The 25,110-nt window shown below is 35.7% G+C and overlaps 1 protein-coding gene across 1 annotated transcript in view; it reads left to right on the top strand.

The window, feature by feature from the left end:
• THSD7A (thrombospondin type 1 domain containing 7A) overlaps positions 1–25,110 on the top strand; it is a 426,859-nt gene that overhangs the window by 120,766 nt on the left and 280,983 nt on the right. The window lies entirely within an intron of this gene.

The following is a 25,110-nucleotide window of genomic DNA, read 5'->3' as shown; positions in this document are numbered from 1 at the left end:
CAAAGTCTGCATCCTGACCAGATCCCAGATGATTTCTTTGCACGATACAGTGTTTGAAGCACTACACTAGGAAAAGCAAACAAACAACCCCCAGAAGTTTCTGTGTAACAGTTTCTCTCAGTTTCCAAGTAGAGTGTAGCTGAGGTAAAGATATTTATGGAATTTGAAATATTTTTCTTTATTTTCTATTTTTAATATCCTTCTAGCAAATAGTCATGATATATATGGCTTAGAAAACCTGTTTAGAAAATTCAGAGAATGAAACAAATGGATTGCAGAACTAAGAAGGAAAAATAAATAACCCATGTCCATGAATCTTCAAACAATTTATACACATCTTTAAAGAAAGATCTGCATATTGAAAATCTGTGTGAATTGTATATAAAAGCCCTATGAATATATTTACTGTATGCTGCGTGCATGGTCTGATTTATCTTGGTATGAAACATCCTACCTTAAAAAACAGCGTTCTTTAGTGGTTCGGGGACTGTGCGCATCTTGACACGTGCTTCCAGGACCCTAAGATGTTTTATGTTTTCGAATTTTAAGCAAATATCACTATTTTAAAATATACAAACCTATTTTTAACACTAATAAAAATTATAAAAACAGTTAAAAAACAGGTTATGAAAGGGGAGGATATTTTTCATCTTGTAAAATACCATTAATAATAAAATTAAAGATTCCATTTCTTTGAAGAGAACAATGCAACAACCTAGGCATATACATTTAAATACAAACAGTTCTTTAAAATTGCCAATTTTTTCCAATGAGAAACTAGAATTACTTGTAGATGAAGTCTGTTATTTTTCCCTGGGCTGGGAAGCAATCATGAATACGGGAATATTTTATTAGGTAGATAAGGCAGCGAGAGCAAACAGCCATGAAATCCAGGCCACAACAATCTCAACATGAGATTGCCATTAAGATCAAAATAAATTATTACAATTTTCAAAAATGGTTATGAGAGAGAATTTAGTCCTTCATCTACTTTCAGGAAGGGTTGTGTAAACAGGAACAACATGAAAACATTCCAGCTACAGTTTTAGCTACAAGATAATTTTTAGAGACTTTGCATGTGAAGTTCCTGCCATTTGGGTTACAAATCGAGATGTTAATTTTTTCCACGGAAGCCAATATATGTATTAATTGCGAATTTGAAATAGTAATCTTTGTGTTAGATTTAAATATCTTTATGTGGATTTTTAATAGAGAAAACTGGAATTACACAAAACTGAACTACTTTCCAACAGTTATGACCTTCCCAGTATCATATGGTGGGTTTATATTTGAAGTGCCATTAACTATGTTCTTGCACTATTATTGTAGAAAAAGAGAGTACATTATTAAATCAATTTCTCTTCTGTTATCCCATGAGTTGGAAGCCTGCCAGCAATTGATCTAACAAGTGGTATCTGTTTAACCTGATCTACAACCAGAAGACCTCCTGTAAAATAGTCTATGTTTTTATCACGTTGTATGTCTTGTGGCTTTCAGAAAGTAATTACTTTATTAAAATAGTAAATCTCCATAATTACAAATAATTAAAATGAATGTAACTTCATAAAATTTTTAATTAATAAATATTATCTCCATATAATTTTAAGAATATTCTTCCTCTCTAGTGTTGTGACTCTGCTTCTGAATACGTGAGATTTTGTTTTAGATTTTGTCTAAGGCGACACAGGATGTATTTGCGATAAAACAGCCATCTATGTGTACACCTTCAGTGCCTTTCCTGACGTTTTCATTGGTACAAGTTATAAGCCCTTCATAATGTTCTATTTACATGAGATCCAAGAAGTCAGTTAGGTGATAACTGTCACACTTTAGTTACATAGGTGGAAAGTGGAATATTTCACCCAGAAGTGCTGCCACCGATAAACAAAACTAGTGTATTCTAAAATTAAGTGTGAGTTGGAAGGCAATTAAAAAAAAAAAAAAACCTACATGCATCATTTATTTATTTAGGACACATTTTTATCACCATAATTAACTTTCAGGATAACTCCTGTGCTCAGTTTAAAAGAATTCTTTCTGCACTATGCAAGATTTGCTTACTTTAAGTGTATCAAACTAGTCTTTGTAGGCATCAAATCAGAAAACCTAAAACTAACTGGTAAGAAGATCCAGGATCAATACTAATAGCTGGACATTCTGAAAGATGCAAAGTTTAAATGAGTACTTTTTACTGGAAAGACTTTTTCTAGAAAGTGGTTTTTCACCTGGTTTTTCTCAGGAAAGAATAAAGAGCATTATTTCAGTAGAGGAATACTAGCACAATATGGGTTTAATTTTACTTTATACTATATTCTTGTCTTCATTTTCTCTTGTCTGTGGCTGTGGGAAATGATTAGAAAAAAAATAATGCCTTTTAAAGAGCGAGGCTGTAGTGCTTAGATTTAGATAGAGCCTGGGATTCCATGCCTCAAGGTCAGCGTCTAACTAACCCAAATGCGAAGTCATGCTCTCTTATTAGTATGACACAGGTTCATTTATTTTCTTGCTGCAGATTTGCTGTATTGGGCTTTTCTAGCTCTTAATTAGCTATCTGCCTCTTAGCAATGTTAAAGTATCTTGGCATTGTAAATGCAAAAACAAAACGATCAGTAGCATTTCAAGGACCTACATTCAGATATGCTTTTTTAAACGTCACGTTTTTATATAAAATAAAAAATAAACTTGGGGTATCTAGCTGACACAAAACCTGATTTGATTCTCCGATTTTAGGTACTTATTTAAAATGATTAGAACTGTTAGTTTCTATAATTAACACTGCTCTCTTTTCACATTACCATTTCTGAAATCAGCAAATTCCTTAATCTTTGTACTTCCTTTCAATGTTGGATGATTTCCCATTTGAAGTGTTGTTGTGAACCTAAATAGAATCAGCCCAGAACAGCTCTGCGATGCGTTGAGAAATAAAGGTGTCTTTGGAGAGAGAACTTCAAGTGCAAATTAACTTGAAATAATTTAACCTGAGTGTGGGATCATTTGCAGTTTTTCTTCTGTGCAGCTGTGGGAATTGCTTCTCTTGGCCCAGTTGGGGGAGATGCCCAGCTACTTGCAATTTTGTCACATCTGTCAGCTGGATAGCTAAATGGAACATAGAGTAGGAGGTAACATTACATAGATTTGGGACATTCCCTAGAGGGTCTTGTCTCCTTGCAGCCGTGAATAAATTATGTGAAAACCGAAATGAAATACTGTATTGTTGATTTGCCAACTCATGCAATTTGAAGGAATGGAGAAAAAAAAAATCACTTCTTAGATTTGCCATTTAAATTCTTTACAGCCAGAGGCTCCTGTCTGTCATTATCATATTTTCTGATCCCCAAATCAGACCAATGTTATCTATGCAGGTTGTATGTGTCTTTCTCTGATGTCTAAGTTTTTATGAAAATATTTTACAGAGAAGTAATCATTATATCATATTTACATATTTTCAACAAGCTTTCATTTAAAAAAAAAAAAAAGTGGAATCAGTGTCAAAGTCCATCATGGGCTAATGGTTATGATCATATGATAAGAACAGTCAACAGCTTCCAAATGAACAGGGTCAGTTGTACAACTAATACATAGATGCGATGCCAGGTATCAGAGACTCAGGAATTTACTAAAAGATGTTAGTATGCAGGGCCTATTTACTTGTATTTAATTGGTGTGATTTTATGTGGGAGGAACTTTGTGATTTCAATTCCTAGGGAGGTACCTATGTATAGAAACGAGGTGACCTTCAATTTAGTCATCTTGCTATAGAGGTTCCTGTGTTTTCTACAAAGAAATCTTTAGGTGGGACGTTAATCACAATAGCTTCTGCTCTCGTCTTGAAGAGTTCTTGTGAAGGTTAATGAGAAGATATTTGAAAGAAATTTATAAACCGTAAAGGATCAATAGCAATGATTATTATTAACATTGAGGGTTCCATAAATACCTGAAGAACAGGAATTGTACATGTCCCTTGCTTGAGTCTTAACATAAAATGTTTATCTTGCTACATAATCTCTCAAGATATGCCTTGATGTTCATGAAAGAAATATTTACTGATTATTAAATTTATGCGGAATACCTCATAAGATAGACAATCACGTGAGTCATCAGTATCCTCGAGGAGTTTGTAGTTCAAAAATATGGCCGCATGTAGCAAGCATGGAAAAAAAAAAAACTGTTAGCTGACTTAAGGAAAATGAAAATTCTGTCCTTGCTGAGGTTATCTGTGAAAACTTTTGGGCATGAGTTGGGCCTTAAAGAGTTAATGGGCTGTCAGCAGACTGAGCAGAGTGGGAAAGTTATTCCAAGTATGGAGAGTGTAATGCAGTAAGGTTTTGGAAGATTCAATGCAAAAGGTAGGTTGGTCAATGGCAAATAATACAGTTAGATAAAAATATAAGAAAACATTAAACTGTGTTAAAACACTGAGTAGTACAATATTTATTGGGAGATCATAGGTTGAAAGAACCCTAAGTCTCACAGCAGGAAATGTCATCAGAATCCATTGTCCAACCCACAGAGAAGACAGTTTGCCCTCACCACATTCAAAGATCTTGAATTCACTGCCAGTGTTTTAAAAAGCTTGATATTTCCTGCAAAATTCTTATTTCTAGTTTTCTTGAACTTCTGATCGAAATTGTAGTGGTGTGTCCATTTTCTCTTGTGGCTTTAATCAGAACAGAACTCACGTTCCGTCATAGATAGGACACATGCTGTCCATATTACTGCTGACTCGTTTCAATTATTTGTGCTGCTTTCCTAATATATGAGTTTGCAAATCCTGATCTGCAAGAAGCCAGAACTCCCTGTTTGACATTCATAATAGTTGTTTCTTCCCTCTCTTTGAGCACTACCCAAAATTTCCCTTCTCAAGTAGTTTCTTCATGTTTCAGAACTTGTTTTTGAAGTTCTTCCTTATACTGAATTAAAATTTACTTTTTTGAATATTACAGCTATTTGTTTTAAATATGCTTAAACAACTAACATAAGAAATCAGGGGCTCCTGGGTGGCTCAGTCAGTCAAGCACCCTCAGGTCGTGATATCAAGGGTCCTGAGGTCGAGTGCCATGTGAGGCTCCACACTCAGGAGGGAGCCTGCTTGGAGATTCTCTCCCACTGTCCCTCCCTCCAAAGCACACACTCTCTCTCTCTCTCTCTAAAATAAATAAATAAATCTTCAAAAAAAAAAATCTAATATGTTTTCCTTTAGTAAACTTTTAAAATAATATATTATCTTTTGACAATTTTACCCTCATTTACGGATTTATTACCATTCTGCTGCCAACTCATTGTTTCAGACTGCCTACTGAAGATGTCTAGCTAGATCTTTGTCCCACAGAGAAATTAAAACATAGCATGTCTGAACTGAAGCTGAACTCATCATTTTCCCCACCAAACCAGGTTCTTCTCTGTTCCCTAGCTTAGTGACTGGTCTCAACATTCATCAGGGACTCAGTCTAGAAATGGAGTCTTCCTAAACTCCTTGCACTACTTCATACCTTAGATCCACTCAGCGAGTACCATAACTGCACTAGAACTTATTTCATGCTTCCATTATCATTTACTGTGGACCACTGTCCATAGCCCCCTAATCCTCTTGTCCCGAATCATGCTCGCCTTCAATCTATTCTTCCTACTGCTGCTATAAGGTCTCTCTAAAATGTGAATTTTTCAGGGTTTTCCTCTAATTTTTAAAATGTCGTTGATTTCCCACCATATTCAAGATAAAGTCCAAACTATTTAGCTTGTCCTTCAGACACTTTCCAGTATCATTTACTACTATATCCTAACATACTGTCACACCAACATTTAGTTTTTCGGCTTATCTATCAATTAACTACTCTCCCAACATCCTTTTCCACCTCATCTGACAGGTTAACTCCCTAGGGTCCTGTAATGGGAGTTCACTTAATGCCGCCTTGGTCAGAGCATTCTGCTCCACCCCATTTGAGATAGATTAGGTCTTCATTTTCGTTTTTATATAGCACCTTATGCATACAACTAGCATGGAAATCACCATTTGTTTTTTTCTCTCCTTTAATACTAAGTAGGCTATTGAGGATATGGACTATATCTTAATAATTTTCTGGATCCTTAGCAACAGCCCAGAGATTGGTTCACATTTGGTACTTATTAAGTGTTAATTGAATAAATGAATTAATAACTAAGTTATTAATTATAGGTTAAATATCCTCAGGTTTTCATACTAAGATTCTTCATTTTCCTGACTATTCTTGGTATAGTCTCTATTTGCCTATACTTTCCTTTAATTGAGGTATATTATAATCAGCAAGAGATGAACAGGAAGACCTAATTCTGTGATGAAAGATATATGGACTTTAAAATCAGATATACCCCATGTAATATCTCATTTCATCCAGATGCCAACTATGTGATCCTGAAAATTTATTGACGTCACTGAGTCTAGGTTTCCCCATCCATAAAATATGAATGATAAAAGCTGGCCACAGGGTTATTACTAAAATTAAATGATAGTGTGTAAGTAAGGATTCTGGCATGCAGCAAGTTAATATTCAATTCTTTACATAAGGTTTATATTCTAGAACTCATCACATCATTGCAATATATAACCGTTATGCTAACATTTTTGTGGAATAGTCTTCCAGAATTAGACTTTGAATTCCAACTCTTTTGATAGATATATAAATCAAGTTAACAGGTTAATACAGTTAGGTCAAAAAATTGGAATGGGAAGTATATTATATATTTTGATTCAAGTATTGTGGCTATTCAGAGAAACGTTACTAAAATAGAAACCCATTTGTCTCTTTTTTAATTGCTGTGAACTGTATTTAACAAACTTCAAGAGCAATGTGATGAACGATCCCTCATATAAAAGCCTCACTAGCTCCTTTTCACTTGGTGGGATCACAGCTACTCTCTCTGCCAGGCAACATCTGTCATTTAAGCCCTCTCATTGGTATTTTGCCCTGTGTCTGAATACACTCAGTTTAACTGGAAAACTACAATGGAGGTGGAATAGAGCTTGAATTTTGGGAGTAACAGGGAATAGACATGAAAATATAGGATACTGTTTCTGAATCCTGTTCTTTTCCAGTGGATATTAGTCTAACTGTGGTTTCTCATGGCCTGGGAAGAGCATAGAGTTGGTCTACTTCTTGCCCTTGCTTGAAATGTGTGGAGGCAAACAGTGATTATTAGAAATGATGTAACAACAGTGACACTGTAAAAGTCCAAAATAAAGTCTCTTATCAACTGGACTCAGTTGCACCTCAGCCAGGAGGTGCAGCAGAATGAGATCATGGCGAGAGTGAACGATGAAGCAGGAAGTTAAGAGTGACAAAACTCCCTAGGTATACTCATTAATTATTTTATATCCCTGTATATTTTTAAATCTCAAATGGAACACTTCTTTGAGTACTCTTAAAGCCTGAATTATTTAGATATTGGAAAAAACAAGAAGTGAAAGAATTAGCCTGAGTATTATGAAATAAATTACAACAAAACATATTTATTAAACTTTCCTGAGTGAAATAAAATAGAGGTGTCTTAATTAGTTGCATGTCTCATGTATTGCGGAATTTTTTTCAAGAGATATGCATGTAATGACAATAATTTAAACCATACAACAACTGTATATTGTGGTACATGAACCTGACACGTGCCAGGTTGTGTGCATATTTATTTCTAATTTGCTCCAACAGTAATCCTGTTAAGTAATTCTATCCTTCCTTTCAAGATGAATAGAAACCCAAGATGAGTAAAGCTAGTCGGTGGCAAAGCTACTACTCTTTTATTATAAAAACAAGATGGTGTCTGATTATGGTTAAGCTTAACCTTAGTGTTTTGGTAACTCAACAGCACTGATTTTGAACTCATGACTAAATGTTAGTCTCACCTCAACCATTTTCTAGCATTAAATTTGAGCATGTCACTTTAAAGTTTGAGTTTATTTTAAAATTACAATATGTGGAGAATATATGTTATTACTAGCTTTACTAAATTATGATGATCCATCTAGTTATGTAAACGTATCCTGTGAACCACCAAGTGGAACCACCAAGGTAGTGTTTTGATAGCACTCTAGATCAATAAATTTACTAGGTTCCAATAGTCGTGTATCTTCCAAGATGACAGCATTTTACAGAACTGTTTATATCCTTTGTAAGACATGTTTCTTATATGGAAAGTTTAAATGTATATCTGCATAAAGTACAATTCTGTTTTTCCTGTTTTAAGTTGTCTTCAAAGTGTTTCCTACAAATGTTGACCAGTTTAGAGTCTTGAAATTTCATTGGTTTAGGCTTAAGCACAGAGGCCAAGAATTTTAAGGAGTACATGTTATATTTCAACCGCATATTCTCTTAGAAAAATTGTAATAGCTTAAGATTCCCTTCAGTTACAAGGTATAAGTTAGTATCTGAGGAAGGGATACAGAGACTTAAGGGCTGTCAGTATGTGTGTGGGGGGTGGGGGGGTAGGCTTGATCATAGAGTCTTCTCCTGAAGAATTTCAACAATGGGCTTAAATTATTTTCAGTAAGATGTTATTCATCTCACAGTATCCTTTATTTGCAAAGTTCAATATTTATGTCTGGGAATTCATATTGAAAAATTAGTTCCAGGGTTCATATTTCATATGTTTAAATGTTCACATCAAGAACACTGCCTAAAATATTCTTGTTATTTTAAGGAAAGTTGTCTTTATCACTTATTTTAAAGATTTAAATATTTATTTGAGAGAGAGAAAGCACAGTAGGGGAAAGGGCAAGGGAGAAGGAGAGAGAGAATCTCAAGCAGACTCCCCACTGATCACAGAACCTGACAGGGGGCTCGATCCCACGACCTGAGATCATGACCTGCATCGAAATCAAGACTTGACTGTTTAACTGACTGAGCCACCCAAGTGCCCCAAGTTATTGTCTTTAAATTGATTTAAAGTAGTGATTTTTAAACTGTTTTTGTAAGAATACTGAGGTATTTGGGTGCGGGGCAGAATGGGGGAGATAAATGGGGTGGAGCTAGCTGATGCTCATGTCCTAATCTTCTTCAAACCAGTCCAGCTTTATTTTTTGTTTGTTATGTACATTGAGCACCTAATAGTCCAGCCTTTAGAAGAAATACTCAGCTGCTAAAACAAAACAGCAGTTTTAAAACTAATGGCCTAGAATAAAGCTGTCCTGTTTTCCCACAGGAGATAACACAGAATTGCTGTTGAAATAATACACTCTTCATTTAACCATGGAGACTCATCATCTTATCCAGTCCATTTACATAAATTATTAGCTTCTTATTTAGATTTTATCAAAACCACTGTAAGCACGTGCTTCAGTTAGAAATGTGTGAGGTCATTACGCTAGGTCTGTAATTATGCCCAATCCAAGCATTCCATTGTTTACAGATTTCAGATTTTGTAATTATCATTTCTACTACAACCTTCTTATTCCCAAAGATTTTGGTTGTCATTCTTGATCCCATCAGGTTCCATTGAGCTAGAACCTTTGTATTTATTTTGCCCTACCTAGCCAGCCTCTCATAGCTTCACATGTTACTCTACTTGGTGCTTTTTGTGATTGGGCTTTGTTAACAGAAATTTTTGAGTTTTTCTGCCTGCTAATTGGTAGAATATTGTAGCCACATGTGATTTTCAAATATTCAGTTATTTATTTTTTAATTATTATTTCATATCTGAATGATATGTATCATTTCATGAGAATAGTATTTCCTGTTTTATAGTATGCTGCTAAGCTTTGGAGAAACATTATTGTTTTTCTCTTAATATCATTTTTTATGCCAAAACCTTCACTCATATTCAGAATTTCAAAGCCACCAAAATTATCTAAATCATTCAGTGTAAATAATATGAGAAATTAAACCTAAATATTTACCCGAATTTTTTGCTGTTCCTGGTTTTCATGTGTAATGTTATATGTAGGGAATTATAACTTTTATAAATCACTCTTGCAAAAGGACTTGTAGAAAATCCACTTTGGAAGGGTTTCAAAGGCAACTATAATTGATGGAAAGGTAGATATCTTTTTGCCAAGTTGTTCTCTCTTTAGCCTTTGTAGAAGCTCTTATTCTGTAAGGAGGCTTCCACTGACCCCTCTGAACCAGGTGAAATACCTCTGTTACACTATTTTGTAGTACCATATACCTCTCTTTAATAGTATTTGTTACAATTGCAATTTTCCATGCATTTTACTAGGAACATTTGATTACTGTCTGTCTCCCTTTTTGTGAGTTCTTTGAGGGCCAAGATAATCATTCTTTTTGTCGATCTTTGTATCCTCAGTGCCTACCCTACTGCTGGACCTACCAGGTTCAAGAAATAATCTTAAATAAGTTTGATTAATGCACGCATGTGATTTATTTCTTTGGTTTGCAATTACATTCACCCCAAACCTTAAAGAATATGAAAATCTAACACCTTATGGACATTTTCATTCATATATAAATCATGTCTCTTCCTATATTTCTTCCAAAAATTTGATGGAATTGGCACCTTTTTTTTTTTAAGTGAAGAATTGCTTTAAAAGTCTGTGACTTTGTGACTTCAATATTCCACTTAAATTTATCACTGATACCTACCTACTTTAGGTAACACTTGGTTATTTAGGAAATACCACTAAGAATTTCAAAGAAAACTAAAGATTGATAAAGCATCATCAAAGTATCCCACTGTATGAACACAATCATATAGAACTCAGCTATTTTATTTTATTTTATTTTATTTTATTTTATTTTATTTTATTTTATTTTATTTTATTTTATTTTATTTTAAGATTTATTTATTTTAGAGAGAGAAAGAGTGTATGAGCCAGGGTAGGAGCAAAGGGAGGGGGAGACAAGCAGACTCCCCGCTGAGCAGGGATTCCCAGTGACCCAGGGCTCGATCTCAGGACCCTGAGATTATGACCTGAGCCAAAGTCAAAAGTCAGACAGTTAACTGAGCCACCCAGATGCCCCTCAACTAACAGTTTTGAAGGGTGTATTTCAGCAAATTAGGGAATTTAGAAATATCAGAACAAATATGCATATAGTTTTAGTCCATAGTTATTTGTTTAAAAAAGATTCCTATAAATTGTTGACTTGTTTTCCCCAAGGAGAAGATTTGAGAAATCATAAGTTATTTTGGGAGTGGCATAAATTAGCCTTCAGGGTACTAATGTCCAAAAGAACTCTTAGCATGGGTCTGCATACCTATCATGGAGCAAGAGTCCTCAGGGAAACACATTTGTCTTAAAAACTTGCGTCTTCTGAAATGCTGGGGCAACTTGCTTAAATAATAGACCTGAAGAGAAAGCACAAACACCAGGCTTAGCACAGATTTCATGATAGGAGATAAAATACCAGAGAGCCAGTGGAATAAATTGTTGCCCCCAGTCAGACCTAGGTTTCAGGAAATATAGTTTGAAAGCAAGAGAGGTAACTGATCCATCTTTGTCATACTGAGGACTTTCCTCATGTGTGCATTACAGTGTATTTCTAGTTTCCATATAATATCAATTTGTCACACAAGTTTTATTTTGAGGAAGAGCAAACACTTTCAAAATATATGGCCACTTCCCACATTCTGAACCAAAGCAAATACATGTGCTGCTTCTTGTGTATTCACCAAGTTTGGTTACTTTTTGGACCCTAAAAGGTCAGGTAGGAAGATACATAGTAATCAATTATAACATGAAAACAATTTATCTTCGAAAGAATAGCTAAAGAAATACTTAGATCCTTAAGAATTTCACAAGAATGTGGCATGTTGTTTGTTTTCTCCATTCTAAGAAGAATATATAGTTAACTATTTAGTTCATATTTGATATTTAACATGAATTCTTTATTTGATGTGAGCTAAACAAGGCTAATATTATTCTACTTGAAATAAAATGAAATTTATAATTTGGCACTTTGTAGTAACAGCCATAGCTTTGAATGTAGTGCAGGCTGGTATAAATCTCTGGAGCCCAGCTTTGCAGGGACGCTTAGTGGTCTTTGTCCAAAGCTAACCTTTTTTCTTTATTCATTCCAAATGGGTGAGAGCTTTCTTAATTGGAGTAGATTCTATACATAAAAAGCTATCTTCGCTCCATTTACTGTTGATTTCTAAAGGTTTGACCTCTTACATTTTTCAAAATTGTGGGTTAACCTTTTTGCCTCAAGGAGAATGGCACCTGGGAATGATGACATTTCCATTTTCTGAAGTAATGTGACCATAGAAGCAGGACTAAAAATGGCCTGTGACATAACCTATGACTCTTAAGAGGATAACCTCATTTACTCGGTTTGATAAAAGAAAAAAGAAAAAAAAAACCACCCAAAATGATTTTATTTTCAGTTGACGGAAAAGGAGTTAGAGACTCTTTCAAAAAAACTTCTCAAAACCCTTTCTCAATATGATATGACAAGGCCAAGGTCACAGAGGTCACATCTGCTCTCTACACTGTCAGTGGTTCAAAGTCAGAACCCTGTTCCAGTAAAAGTTACTTCTTTATTTCAATCAAATTAGGGAAATTGACAGTTAAAAGAAAAGCATTTTATCACACACTGTGATACCAAGGCAGTCCATGAACCAGCAAGTGCTTTGACCTGACATAATAGTTATCATTTTAGCAGCTTTAACCAATTTGTTCGTAATTGCTGGGCAGATAGTTTGTCAAATAAAGAATTCTTTAGCTCAGGGGCGCCTGGGTGGCTCAGTCCTTAAGCGTCTGCCTTCAGCCCAGGGCGTGATCCCAGGGTCCTGGGATCAAGCATCGGGCTGCCTGCTCTGCTGGGAGCCTGCTTCTTCCTCTCCCACTCCCCCTGCTTGTGTTCCTTCTCTCGCTGCCTGTCTCTCTCTGTCAAGTACATAAATAAAATCTTAAAAAAAAAAAAAAAAAGAATTCCTTAGCTCAGACTCTGTAGCTTTATCTTTTATGACATAGCCCTATCATGGTCACAGCTTACATTGTCATATCTTAAATGTTTTCTCTCTATATTGTATAAAATTCAGTAATTCTTATCCACATTTTAACCCTAAAAAGAAGGAAAGCCTAAAAAAGTTTACTCCCACTTGAGAAAACAAATGGAAAAGAAAGGTGAGGGAACTTACTTTAAAAAATTACCTTTACATTCTATCTACGTGAATTTCAATGAAGTCTGTATTATATCCTCTACTATAGCTTGAACCATTACACTTGCCTTTACAAATCTCAAAGGATTGCTGTGTGAATTAACTGTGATAATGCAAGGCAGGGGCAGAGCAGTGGGCTTGGTGAAGGGCAGGTACCCTAAACTTATTGCCTGATCACTTTCCTCCTCCACTCACCCCCCGTTGCTCTGCCATTCTGCACATTCGCCTCCTTCTTTTCTTACTCAAACACTACTCGTGTCTCTTTTCTTTCTGAAATGTCCTCTTCTTGCCCTTTCTGTGACTGGTGGCTCATCATCTCTGTATAATTTTTACCTCTCAGGAAGGTCTGTCTGATCGTCTGGTGTAGGCAGTTTCCCTTCTTTTCTAAAGCAGCATTCTGTCATCTTGCCGTGGCACCATCTCACTGTGAAGACATGGGTGAACCATTGTATGCCATGTGGGTCTTCTCTCCATTAGACTCTAAGTCAGTGAGTTTCATTCAGCCCAGGCTGCACTTTAAAATATCTGAGGAGCTTTTACAGTACTCATGGGGCGCCTGGGTGGCTCAGTCATTAAGCGTCTGCCTTCGGCTCAGGGCGTGATCCTGGCGTTCTGGGATCGAGCCCCACATCAGGCTCCTCTGAGGGGAGCCTGCTTCTTCCTCTCCCACTCCCCCTGCTTGTGTTCCCTCTCTCGCTGGCTGTCTCTCTCTGTCAAATAAATAAAATCTTTTAAAAAAATAAAATAAAAAATAAACAGTACTCATGCTCGGGCTCCAGGAGATTTCCAGTAATTGACTTTGGATAAGGCCCAAGTACCAGTATTGTCTACAAGTTTCCCAGATGATTCCAACTCACGGGCAGAATTGGGAAGGTCTGCGTTGAGCCGTGGGAAGACACTGGTCAGCTTCCTTGGCTGCTCGCACAGGGCTTGGCAGGACTGATGCCCATTATGACCATCAATGGGATATGAATCTTTGAATTACTGTCTGGCTTATCATGGCATTCTAGTCTTCTTTGTTTGCCAAAATGTTCCTTAGAGATCATAGAAATATTCTCAAGCAGTGTTACTGTGAAGGTTGAAATGAAAAAGACACTTGTAAGTGTAAGGAACTCTCCTGAGCTTCAAAATAAACACTAATCTTGTTTTCCCCTTTCAGTGATGAAAAGAAGATACTCTCCTTCAGTGTTTTGTTTTTTGTTTTTTAATTTTTGTTTTTGTTTAACCGACAAGAATGTTTTGAGAATGTCTGCCATAGTGGTGCCTGGGTGGCTCAGTAGGTTGAGTGGCCAAGTCTTGATTTTGGCTCAAGTCATGATCTTGGGGTCCTGGGATCAAGCCCCGTATCAGGCTCTGTGCTCACCAGAGAATGTGCTTGAGGGTTCTCTCTCTCTCTCTCTCTCTCTCTCCCTCTGTCCCTCCCCCCACGCACACACTCGCTCTCTCTCTCTCTCTCTCTCTCTCCGTCTCCCTAAATTAAATAGATCTTTTTTAAAAAAGTCTGCCACAAATTTGTGATTATAAGCTGTATATATGTATATTTTATATTTCTTAGCCATTAGACTCAATCCACAAACCACTAAAGTCATAAACCAGTATTCCCACTATAGTACAGTCATTCCTGCTTATTGCAACCAAAATAATTTTGAAATTAAATATACAAAATTCTTCTCTGCTTAATGGTAAAATGGATTTTTTTTTAGTATTATCTGTATTTTAAAATGTGCACATTTTTTCACACCTGGGGATTTTGTTATATAACAGGCTAGAATTAGGTTGAGGCAAGCAAGACATTTGTCTCCATGCAGAATTTAAGTGAGGGTGCCAAAAAAAACTCAGTAATCAAAATAATAACATTTTAGTGTAATAGTTTTAGAAATCAAAATTAATGCAAATAATTAATCATGAACAAAATATCAAAATTTTAAATAAAGAATACTGCCATGCTGAACCATATAAGAACCTGAGGCTAAAAGAAAAATGTATACCTCTAGATATGTGTTTTTATGTATTTTTAATGGGTAATTTTTTCAGAATATTATAATTGACAAATGTTTAAGTGATATTTTATGCTAAATATTTGGCACAAAACAATTTATTATAATTTTAATCTGATTGAACCTAATTAAAATTATTTTAGATTGTCTCTCGGTGAGGAGAAATAGTCAAATATGGCAGTTTCTCAACTTAAAATGTGATGAGCAAAGAAGTAAATTAAAAAAAAATAAAAGATTGATCAGTTTGCTTCCATTAAAGCCAGAGTTTGCATATTTCCTTTTGCCTCAGGCTCCAACATGGCTCCACACAGCCCTGTAATGTATATAATGACTTTTTATTTATAAAGTAATTTAACCGTCCCCCCATAAGTAAATGTGTGGCACCATTAAATCAAATTAAAATTGTTGGCAAAAGTTAAAAGTGAGACAGAGATGGTTGTTACATGTTGGTAATAAAGATTTAACATTTGCACCCTTGAACATGTCACATAGTAAAAATATAAATATGCAAAATGTGTTCAAATGGAAGAATAACAGAATGATCCATAAATTTACTCTTCAAACCTTATTATTAATCTAAGATAGAACATAATCCAATGAGAGAATTTTAATAATAGGGTGAAAGGTATATTTAATGTCTAGCTCTCAGATTAGCCAAAAAATATTTTTTTTTAATATTTTATTTACTTATTTGACAGAGAGCACAAGCAGGGGAAGTGGCAGGTACAGGGAGAGGGAGAAGCAGACTCCCGGCTGAGCCAGGAGCCGACATGGGGCTCGATCCCAGGACCCTGAGATCATGACCTGAGCTTTGAAGGCAGACGCTTAACTGACTGAGCCACCCAGGCGCCCCCCAAAATATTTTTTTAAATATAGTAAATTTTAAATCGAAGCAGTTGTACTAGCTGTCCTCTGATGGGAAACAGTAAGAATGAAAGTAATATTTTAAGCAAAAAGAAAAATCAGAAATTACATCCTGAGTTCGCAAAAAAAAAAAAAAAAAATCCTTTTAAGGATTTTAATGTTTCCCTCCTGGGACCATCTTGGGGTGCGGGGGGGGGGGGGGGGGAGGAGGAAGTGTAGTGATTCCCTAATTAGAAATACTCACAGCCAGGAAATGAGCAAACCTTCACAGTTGTTGTATCAAGTATGCCAGAAGTTCTGGAATATTTTATAAGCACTAACAAGAATAGTTTGTAAAAGTTAGGAATTAAAATGGCCCAAATTGTACTGAATTCCATTCTTCATAATAATTGGCATTAATTTATTTTAAAAAGTGAAAGGGGGAAAGAAAGAATGAAGCTAAGAGAGCAAAGAGAAAAAACAGTAAATATTATTTTCTTAAAATCCCTTAATCATCAGATTCTCAATATACTGCTGATTATAAACTCTCCTACTCCTGTAGAAATCTTTTAGACTACCACAGATTGAGAAGATTGAAATTTGAAATTACTATGAAAAATTTCAGTCATCCTTCCTTGGATTACATGTATTACAGATGAAATATGTAGGTTGTGTGTCGATGTCCTAGTAAGATTTCATTCTAACCCAAAGTATGTTCTTTTTTTTTTTTTTTTTTTAATTTTTAATTTAAATTCTGGTTAGTCTGGGCACCTGGGTGGTTAATTTTTGAGAGTAAGACTCTTGATTTCAGCTCAGGTCATGATCTCAGGGTCCTGGGATCAAGCCCCGTGTGGGGCTCCATGGGGAGTCTGCTTGAGGATTCTCTCCCTCTCCCTCTGCCCTGCCCCTCACTTGTACATGTGAGCACCTTTGCAAGCACTCTCTCTCTCTCTCCCCTCTTCTCTCAAATAAATACATAAATAAATCATTTTTAGAAAATCTAGTTAACCATACAGTGAAATATTGGTTTCAGGAGAATTCAGTGATTATCACTTACATACAACACCCAGTGCTCATCATAACAAATGCCTTCCTAATACCATCACCCATCTAACCCATCACCCACCCACCACCCTCCATCAATCCCCAGATTGTTCTTTATCCCAAAGTGCTTTCTTAATTGAACCTTCTGTAAATCTGCTTTGTAATACGTTATATGCATTGTATCTTTCTAGTTATCTACCTACAAATAAAGCTAAGCATTGTGATTTAGGAAATAAAAACAACAACAAAGATTTTATGTGACCATCTTTTAAAAGGGTGTGTAAAACTGTAAATGGGCTTCACAGCAGTTCAGCAAACTGCAAATTATGATGAATAATAAATGAACACAAGGCCAGCTCTATAGGATGTTTCTCAGCAAGAGGAATGCCTTATAGACTTCATGCCTATAAAATCATTTTACTCTTTTTCTACAATTTAAAAAATGAGGTATTTGATTATTACTAATAAGCATTTTATAGTTCTGAATCATGTCTGGAACTAAAACGTAAACTACTTTATCCTAGAATTTTTTGTAATGTCTTATAAATAAAACCATGCAGAGCCAGGGGCACAACCAGAGGCTATCAAAGGGGCTGCCATTAAGTTCCCCTCTCATTTTGAAGATTGATTTCACTAATGCTGGGAGCATCAGAAAAGCAACTAAAAGCATTTGCTACTTTCCATTCCCACTGTTTACCATCAAAGGTCTATTAATGTTCCTTTGTAGCTTTCAGGTATTCCACAGACATGACAGGAGGACTCTTCATTATCTGCTTTTAGTTTCTAGGATTGCACACATGGAGACTTCCCATCAAATTTGTAACATCAGCGAACTTGTTAAATCTTATGGAGAATAGCATTGTTTTATAGAAGTCAGGGAGTCTCACCATCTAAGACCAGTTGTCGTGCTGGCTGCCAGTCTATTAAGAATAAGGAAGCATTTAGCAAAAGGTGTCCGTTAACCATTGCAGCACTAAAGAGGTAGAGATATTTGGGGGTAGTTTGAGTATCAGGACCCAGTTTTCTTAGGATACTCTGACAGTGTCTTCAAATGATGGGATCAAATCCCGGGAATAATAGATTTATACCAAGGACTTTGAAGTATATAAAGTCCCATGGTTTTTTTGTTTGTTTATTGTTTTTTTGGTTTTTTTTTTTTTTTTTCTGAATAAGTTAATACTGTCTACAGTGCTTTGATATGAGGACCCCACCGTAATGGATCACTTTAGCAAACTCTCAGAATTCTGGAAATGTGCATTTTAGCCATCTTTGGTACAAGTCAGTTTGTTGCCACCTACATGTTAATACAGAATATATCATCCTATTTTCACCCATTGACCCTGGATTGAATTTATCAGTTTATTTAGCCGCCTAGCAGGACCCTAAGGCAAACTCTTGAATACACATATTTGCCATCTTTAGATATATGCAAATTGAGAATTCAGAGCTCATATTGTACCCTGCGGAATGCTTGGATCATCTGTCTTCTTTCCAGTTCTACAGCCACAGGGCCTGAAGCTTCTGGCCTCTGTCTACTCATGGAAGATTTCTATGTAGGAATGGCTCTCTGCTCTCTGTTTCACAGAGCCTGAAGCTTCAAGTGTAAATTCCTTACCCCAGCCATGAAGGCTCTCTAGATGAAAACTAGGTTTCCAGTCTCTGTCCCGCTCCCTATATCCTACGTTGTAGCTAAACTGGACTCTTCGGCGACATGTTAATCCAACGATTTTCTGTTGTTTGCCTCTGTTTTAGGTTGTTTGCCCTGCTTAGGGTGCTTTCTTCTTTACTCTTCTACTTATTTTTTGCATGTCCATCGAATATCACACATGTCAATTTATGTTGTTGATATTTGTGACACAGACACACACACACACACACAAATATAACAATACTCAGACATGAAAAGTTTGGGAGAGTTGTCACTGGGAATGAAAATGGCTCATATATTTCCAATATGGTAACAAAGGTTTAGAAGTTCAAGGAGTCTTTAGGGACAATGGACCCTCAGATGGAAGATTGTATTTGTGGGATGAGACAATGTCTCTTTCCTAATTTCTGTGCAACTATAATGATAATAAATACATTTAAAGGTATTGTGTCCCTGAAGCCAGATCATTAGATTCTGGTTATGACCCACTTATTTACATTAATTATTAACTAACTTGTTAATAATTAATGTATATTAATCTATATTCCTAAAATCTCCAGATGTAAGACTTTTTGAAAACCAAAGTTTTGCTTTTTTAAGAACCAAGATTTATCTAGAATTAGGGAAATTGCAACCATAAAATCAGGTGATTTCTGATCTTTCTCTAATTTTCTGAACTGTGTTGGTCATTATTTGAGGTCACTTGACACTTTGTGCTTTTCTTAAATTACAGCATTCTTCAGTTTGCTGAGGGTTTTACAGAGCTCCACACTGGTTGCTGAGTTACTCAAGGGCAGGCAAACATCTTATTCTTTGTATCTCTGCACATGGTACAGTAACTGAAAGAAAAAAAAGCCTTAAATTAATGACTTAAAATACTGATTTTTGAAAACTACATATGTAGCTAATATATATTATTTATTTATTTATTTATTTATTTATTTATTTATTTATTTATTTATTTGAGAAAGAGAGAACACAAACAGGGGGAGTGGCAGACAGAGGGAGTCCTGATGTGGGACTCTATCCCAGGACCCTGGGACCATGACCTGAGCTGAAGGCAAATGCTTAACAGACAGAGCCACCCAGGCATCCCTGAAAACTATATTTTTAAGTGTTATGTTTCTATTATAATAAATATTTCTTGTTGGAGGTGGCTGGTGGGGTTTTTTTTTTCTCTCCTCGGGTGAAGTATGTTTTCTATGCATATTAACTACAAAATTAATTATTTAAGTTATAAGTGAATGCATTCATATTTTATTCTGCCCTTTCACATTCCATGTGAAATGTTTCTGTAGCAGACATTCTTTATATACATAATGGTATGTGGGTTAGGGAAATAGAAATATTGAGTGCTAAGTAGCTTGAACCGGGGAGAATGTCAAACCCCGACTCTAGGCAAAATGCTGAGAGCTGTGCTGTAGACATAGCTAACAGCAACTCATCTGAAAATACTATTCCAGCCACTTTTTTGAAACTTAAGTTTGATTAGATAGAGAGCTCCATATATTGGGGAAAATCTACATACTTATACTTTGTATATAATAATCAGCAATGCCCAGGCTCATTATTTGACTTCAAATAAATCAGTTTAACTTAATGAAATAATTTCAAACCTTTCAAGATAGAAGGCTAGATGACAGGTGTCCTGCTCTCTGTTCCCACTTTCCTCCAGCCTTACCTCTACTTTTGGACTTAATTTTACTGACTCCATAAAAATTCTGAGTCTCTCGAGGGTAGGCCCTTTAACGCCTAGTCGTGGCTTATAAGTGTTCACTATTTGTTTGATTCATTTACTCTTGTTTAATTATGCTGATATATTGTGAGGTTGGAAACCATAATATTTCCATTTCTTATGAGAAAAGTAAGAGCGCTGCACCTGCTTCAGAGACCTGTGTTTCTTGGCCTAGCTTGTTATCATGACTCCCAGCTTGACCTTAGAAATAGCACTTCAACATTCTGGTTTCAGTGTCCACACAATGAAGCATTGGAGCTCAGTGGTCTCTGAGTTCTCTTCTAACTCTAGAAGAGTATGCTTTGGTTTAACTGTTACTGAAATTGTGCATGTTGTTTTTTCCTAAGTCAAACTTTTAATGTACGGCCTGGGAATTTTTTCTTAGTGTTTTAAATAAAGCAGTTGAGCACTTTCTTTCAGATTGTTTTCAGAGTTGCTTTATATAAATTTTTGTGGCTGTTTAATACTTTTTTAAATTTAAAAGTACTGTCAGATTTATAGAAAATTTACGAAGATAGTGGATTTCGCAAACAGACCAGATCAGGTTCTTACCTCATTATGATCTCATGTCATTATAGTACATTGTTACCATTAGTAATCCAATGATGATCCAAGCAGATCTTTTCTGCTATAAGATCCCATTCAGAATATCTCATTACAGTTAGTAGTCCTATCTCCTTAGGACTTTCTGGGTTGTTAGGGTTTCTGAAGCATTCCTTGTTGATGACCTTGACAGTTTTCATGAGTCCTGTCAGGAATTTTGTAGGATCTTCTCTAATTGTGTTGTACCCAATGTTTCTCTTGTCATTAGCCTGGGGTCAGGTGTTACTGGGGAGGAAGACTACAGAGAGCAGTGTAGTTCACAACACTTCATATCCTATCAAGAGCACACGCTCTGAAAATGCCTTACTACTGTTGATGTTAATAAGTCACAGGGAATTATCAAAAATGGTAATCATGGATTACTCTCAATTTCATACATTGATATTTTCATGGTAACATATCTACATAGATATATGGATGATAACAAAATACCAGTTTAACTATTAACATTTATTGGCATTTAAACTGTGGGCCCAAAAGGGCACCTTCTTTTTCAGGTGTGTGTTTATTGCACTGTGGCTATCTATAATCTACAACATTAGTTCCACAGAGCAAAAATACTTTTCTCTCCACCTTGCCTTACTTCTTAATATGAATTTAATATTTACTATAGCTGTTCCTATCTTGAGGCTAAGCTTCTGATGGAAAAGAGTATGTGATTGATAATGACTATTAAGAAGAGAGCAGGAGCATAAGAAGGAATACAAACGTTTGTGATGTAGGTTGAAGCAGTATTGGAGAAGTACTGTTGACGAAGCTAAGAATGTCTCCTTGTAACGTTCAGTGAATAGACCTCTACCACTTCATACAGTTAACGCTTAAATAAAACCTGTTTTTAAACAAACATACAGGATGGTACTATCTGGATTCCACAGGATGTGAGTAGACATTTTAGTTTTTCTGACTTGTTCTAATATATTTGCATTAAATTGGAAAAAAAAAAGTAATTCAGTGAGCAGTAATGAAATTTCAGATGTTTTAATTCCTCCTTTTCTTGAATTATTAGCTGGTTGATGCTGTAAAATGGCATGTCAGCCTTCATATTTATAAAAATTAATATTTTACATTAACGTTGATATATTTTATAAAATATATATTTTCTAATAAAATGTTACACTATAGATTAGCATAATATTTTCAAGGAAATAAAATGTTTCATCACCACTGGACAGTCAAATGTTCTATGTGTCCCTTGATAATAAATTGTAAAGGATATTACTTAAAGTGTTGGATGGTCTCCAATATATACCAGTTGTTGTAATAGACAGTATGTAATAGAATATAAATTACAGGGGCTCCTGGGTAGCTCAGTCAGTTAAGCATCTGACTTCAGTTCAGGTTGTGTTCTCAGGGTCCTGGGATCGAGCCCCATGTCAGGCTCCCCGTTCAGCAGGGAGTCTGCTTGTCCCTCTGCCCCTCCCCTTGCCTCTGTGCTCTTTCTCTCTCTCTCTCTCAAATAAATAAAATCTTAAAAAAAAAGAATGTAAATTATAATTATATTAATTATTACTTGTCATTTATTGAACACCTACAGGAACTACCCAGGACAAGTTCTAAATTATTTATTTATTTATTTATTTATTTATTTATTTATGGATTTTATTTATTTATTTGAGAGAGAAGGACAGAGCATGAGCAAAGGGGAAGAGACAGAGGGAGTGGGAGAAGCAGACTCTCTGCCAAGCAAGGAGCCCGATGCGGGATGCGATCCCAGGACCCTGAGATCGTGACCTGAGCCCAAGGCAGACACTTAACCAACTGGGCCATCCAGGCGCCCCTTGATGTATTATTTAAAAAAAAAAATTATTTATTTTTTTATTTATTTACAGACTTTTGAGGTACAAATAATTGAGAGTCAGTTAAGTAAATAACCTGGTCATCTTTATCTGGCTAATTAGAGGAGAGTTTCCCTTGAAGAGAATAAAGCCCTCACTTGCACAGACACCTTCTAAAATCTCTCACTTCTAAAGTGAGGAAGAGGCTCTGGTGACATTTTTATGTGGTCATATACTTTTATATGCGTTCTTCTTTAAAATTTTCCCATTTGTGACTATTGAGTTTTCTCATTATTTAAAAATTCACTCTTAGACCTTACTTTCAGTCTGTAACGTTGTATTCTGTTTTTCTTAGAGAGGGCTCCCAAATTGTGCAGGCTTCTAATCCCACAATACCTGAATCTGCCCTGCAGCTAAAAATTGTCTGACCTGGGTGGCTGCATGCAGTCTTTGAAACTGTCAAGACTGCTAGATTGCTCCCCTCCCCGCCCCGTGCCTCCCAATCTTAGAGAGCTCTCATGCTAGTAAAGGGAATTTTATATGTGAAAATTCAGAGATTACAAAAGGAGAGAAGTCCTCCAAACCCCTTATATCACAGTATTGTGAAAGGTTTGTTACTGTAGAGAGAGCTTTCTTGGGAAGGGATGAGAATGGCTTTTGAGTGGGGGCTTATGTGGCCCACAGATCAAGAGGGGTTCAATTAAGGACACAATACAAACCCAACTCACATTTGCCTTTATTTTTCTCTGGGGTTTTAGGTTTCCACCTTACCGCTTATTAGTTCTACTCATACCATATTTATTGAATTTATATGCCTGCAAAACTGTTCTAGCTGCCAGGGTCTGAAAATTATTGGTAATTAACATAAATGGGCAGAAACAATTTCAGTGGAAATTAGAAAATCCTTTGGCGTCATGGCATAATAACTAGTTCAGAGGGTTGGCTCTTCCAACATTCACATTTCCTCCTTAGAAGTAAGCTTTGCCGCATGACCTTATAAATGCAGAGAACTGGGGATTTTTCCTTCATTTATTTGGGATCTGAACGTGCTTATGCCATCAAGAAGCAGCCACGTAAACTCTGCTTGACATCACAGACAAAGCCTTTGATGCTGCTTTACTTGTGAGTTGGTATTGATGGCTCCTGAATTGTGAAATTCTGCTACAAGTTAACAGACTAGTCAATTTAATACTTAAGCCACCCTTTCCCTTTTCTTTGATTTGCATCCATCTTATTTGAAAGTGACACTCTCTTATTGATTCCATTCAATGCATGAAAGAGAAGATAAGGAAGACGAGAATGTGACAGAGATAAGAGGCTCTCAAGGTGATCCATGGATAGAGTCTAAAGAGAAAGATTATTTCCAAGGAAAACTGGAGTCTCGGTAGATGCTATTAAGAGGGGCAGCATTCAGAGGTTAGAAAAAGCACTTTAAGGTTACCAGCATGTACTTCAAAATCTGTCCTGCAACTCTGCCCTTGCTAGTAATTTAAGTGCTTTGTAAAGCACACCTCTCTTATCTTTTATGTTTCTACTTGCAAAGTAGTTTACAGTGTTAGGGCTGATAGCCACACACCACCTTGTATCAGTTTCACTGGCTGTTTTCTACTCATTACTGAGTAACTAAAATGTCAAAATACATTTCTGAACCTTAGGCAAATGTGATTCTGTCTAGGCTTTTCCCTTTCAATAACAGTATTACTACTAAGTGTGTGATCTATTTAATATTCACAACATCCCTATAAGGTGTGTTCTATTATTATCCTCCATATAAAAATGAGGATATAGATGTAAAAATGTTTACAAATGTTAAATGATCCAAAGAAGTATAATAAATTAAAGACCAGCATTTCCACAAACTCAAATTCACCCAATGACTGAGTATACTGAAAACTCTGCTATTTAAACTGCCAGAGATTGTGTTTTGTTATAAATAGGAACAAAGTACATATGCTTTGAGGTACTTCAAAACCCCTCTTTATTGTTATAGCATCTAACTTATTGGCCTTCTTGAGATATCTTATATTAGAAAAATTTATTGAATTCCTCATAAAAGACCATAAGTGTTGGAGATTAAAAGCAATAAAAGATGAATAATAAGATTTTATACTAGAGGTGAAGACAGAGAGCACCAATATAGTAAAAGGCATGGATAAAAAGGCAGTTTTTAGTCCTAATGACATCTAGAATAAGAGGTCAGCAAGTAGGATGACTTGTATTTTTACTGTAACATGTTACATTTATTTTTAAAGGAAATTTATCAGAACTATTTAAAATCAAGGAAAAATATCAAAATGGAAAATAAAATTGAAATCCATTTTCTTAGAAGGCAAAAAAAATTTCACCAATTACGTTTTTGTCCAACAAGATTGATATTCTTATGTA

Source organism: Ursus arctos, unplaced genomic scaffold (assembly GCF_023065955.2).
Source record: "Ursus arctos isolate Adak ecotype North America unplaced genomic scaffold, UrsArc2.0 scaffold_3, whole genome shotgun sequence".
In the NCBI taxonomy this organism is placed as follows: Eukaryota; Metazoa; Chordata; class Mammalia; order Carnivora; family Ursidae; genus Ursus; species Ursus arctos.
Note: the sequence above shows the minus strand (reverse complement) of the source record. Positions and strands in the feature narration are given on the sequence as shown.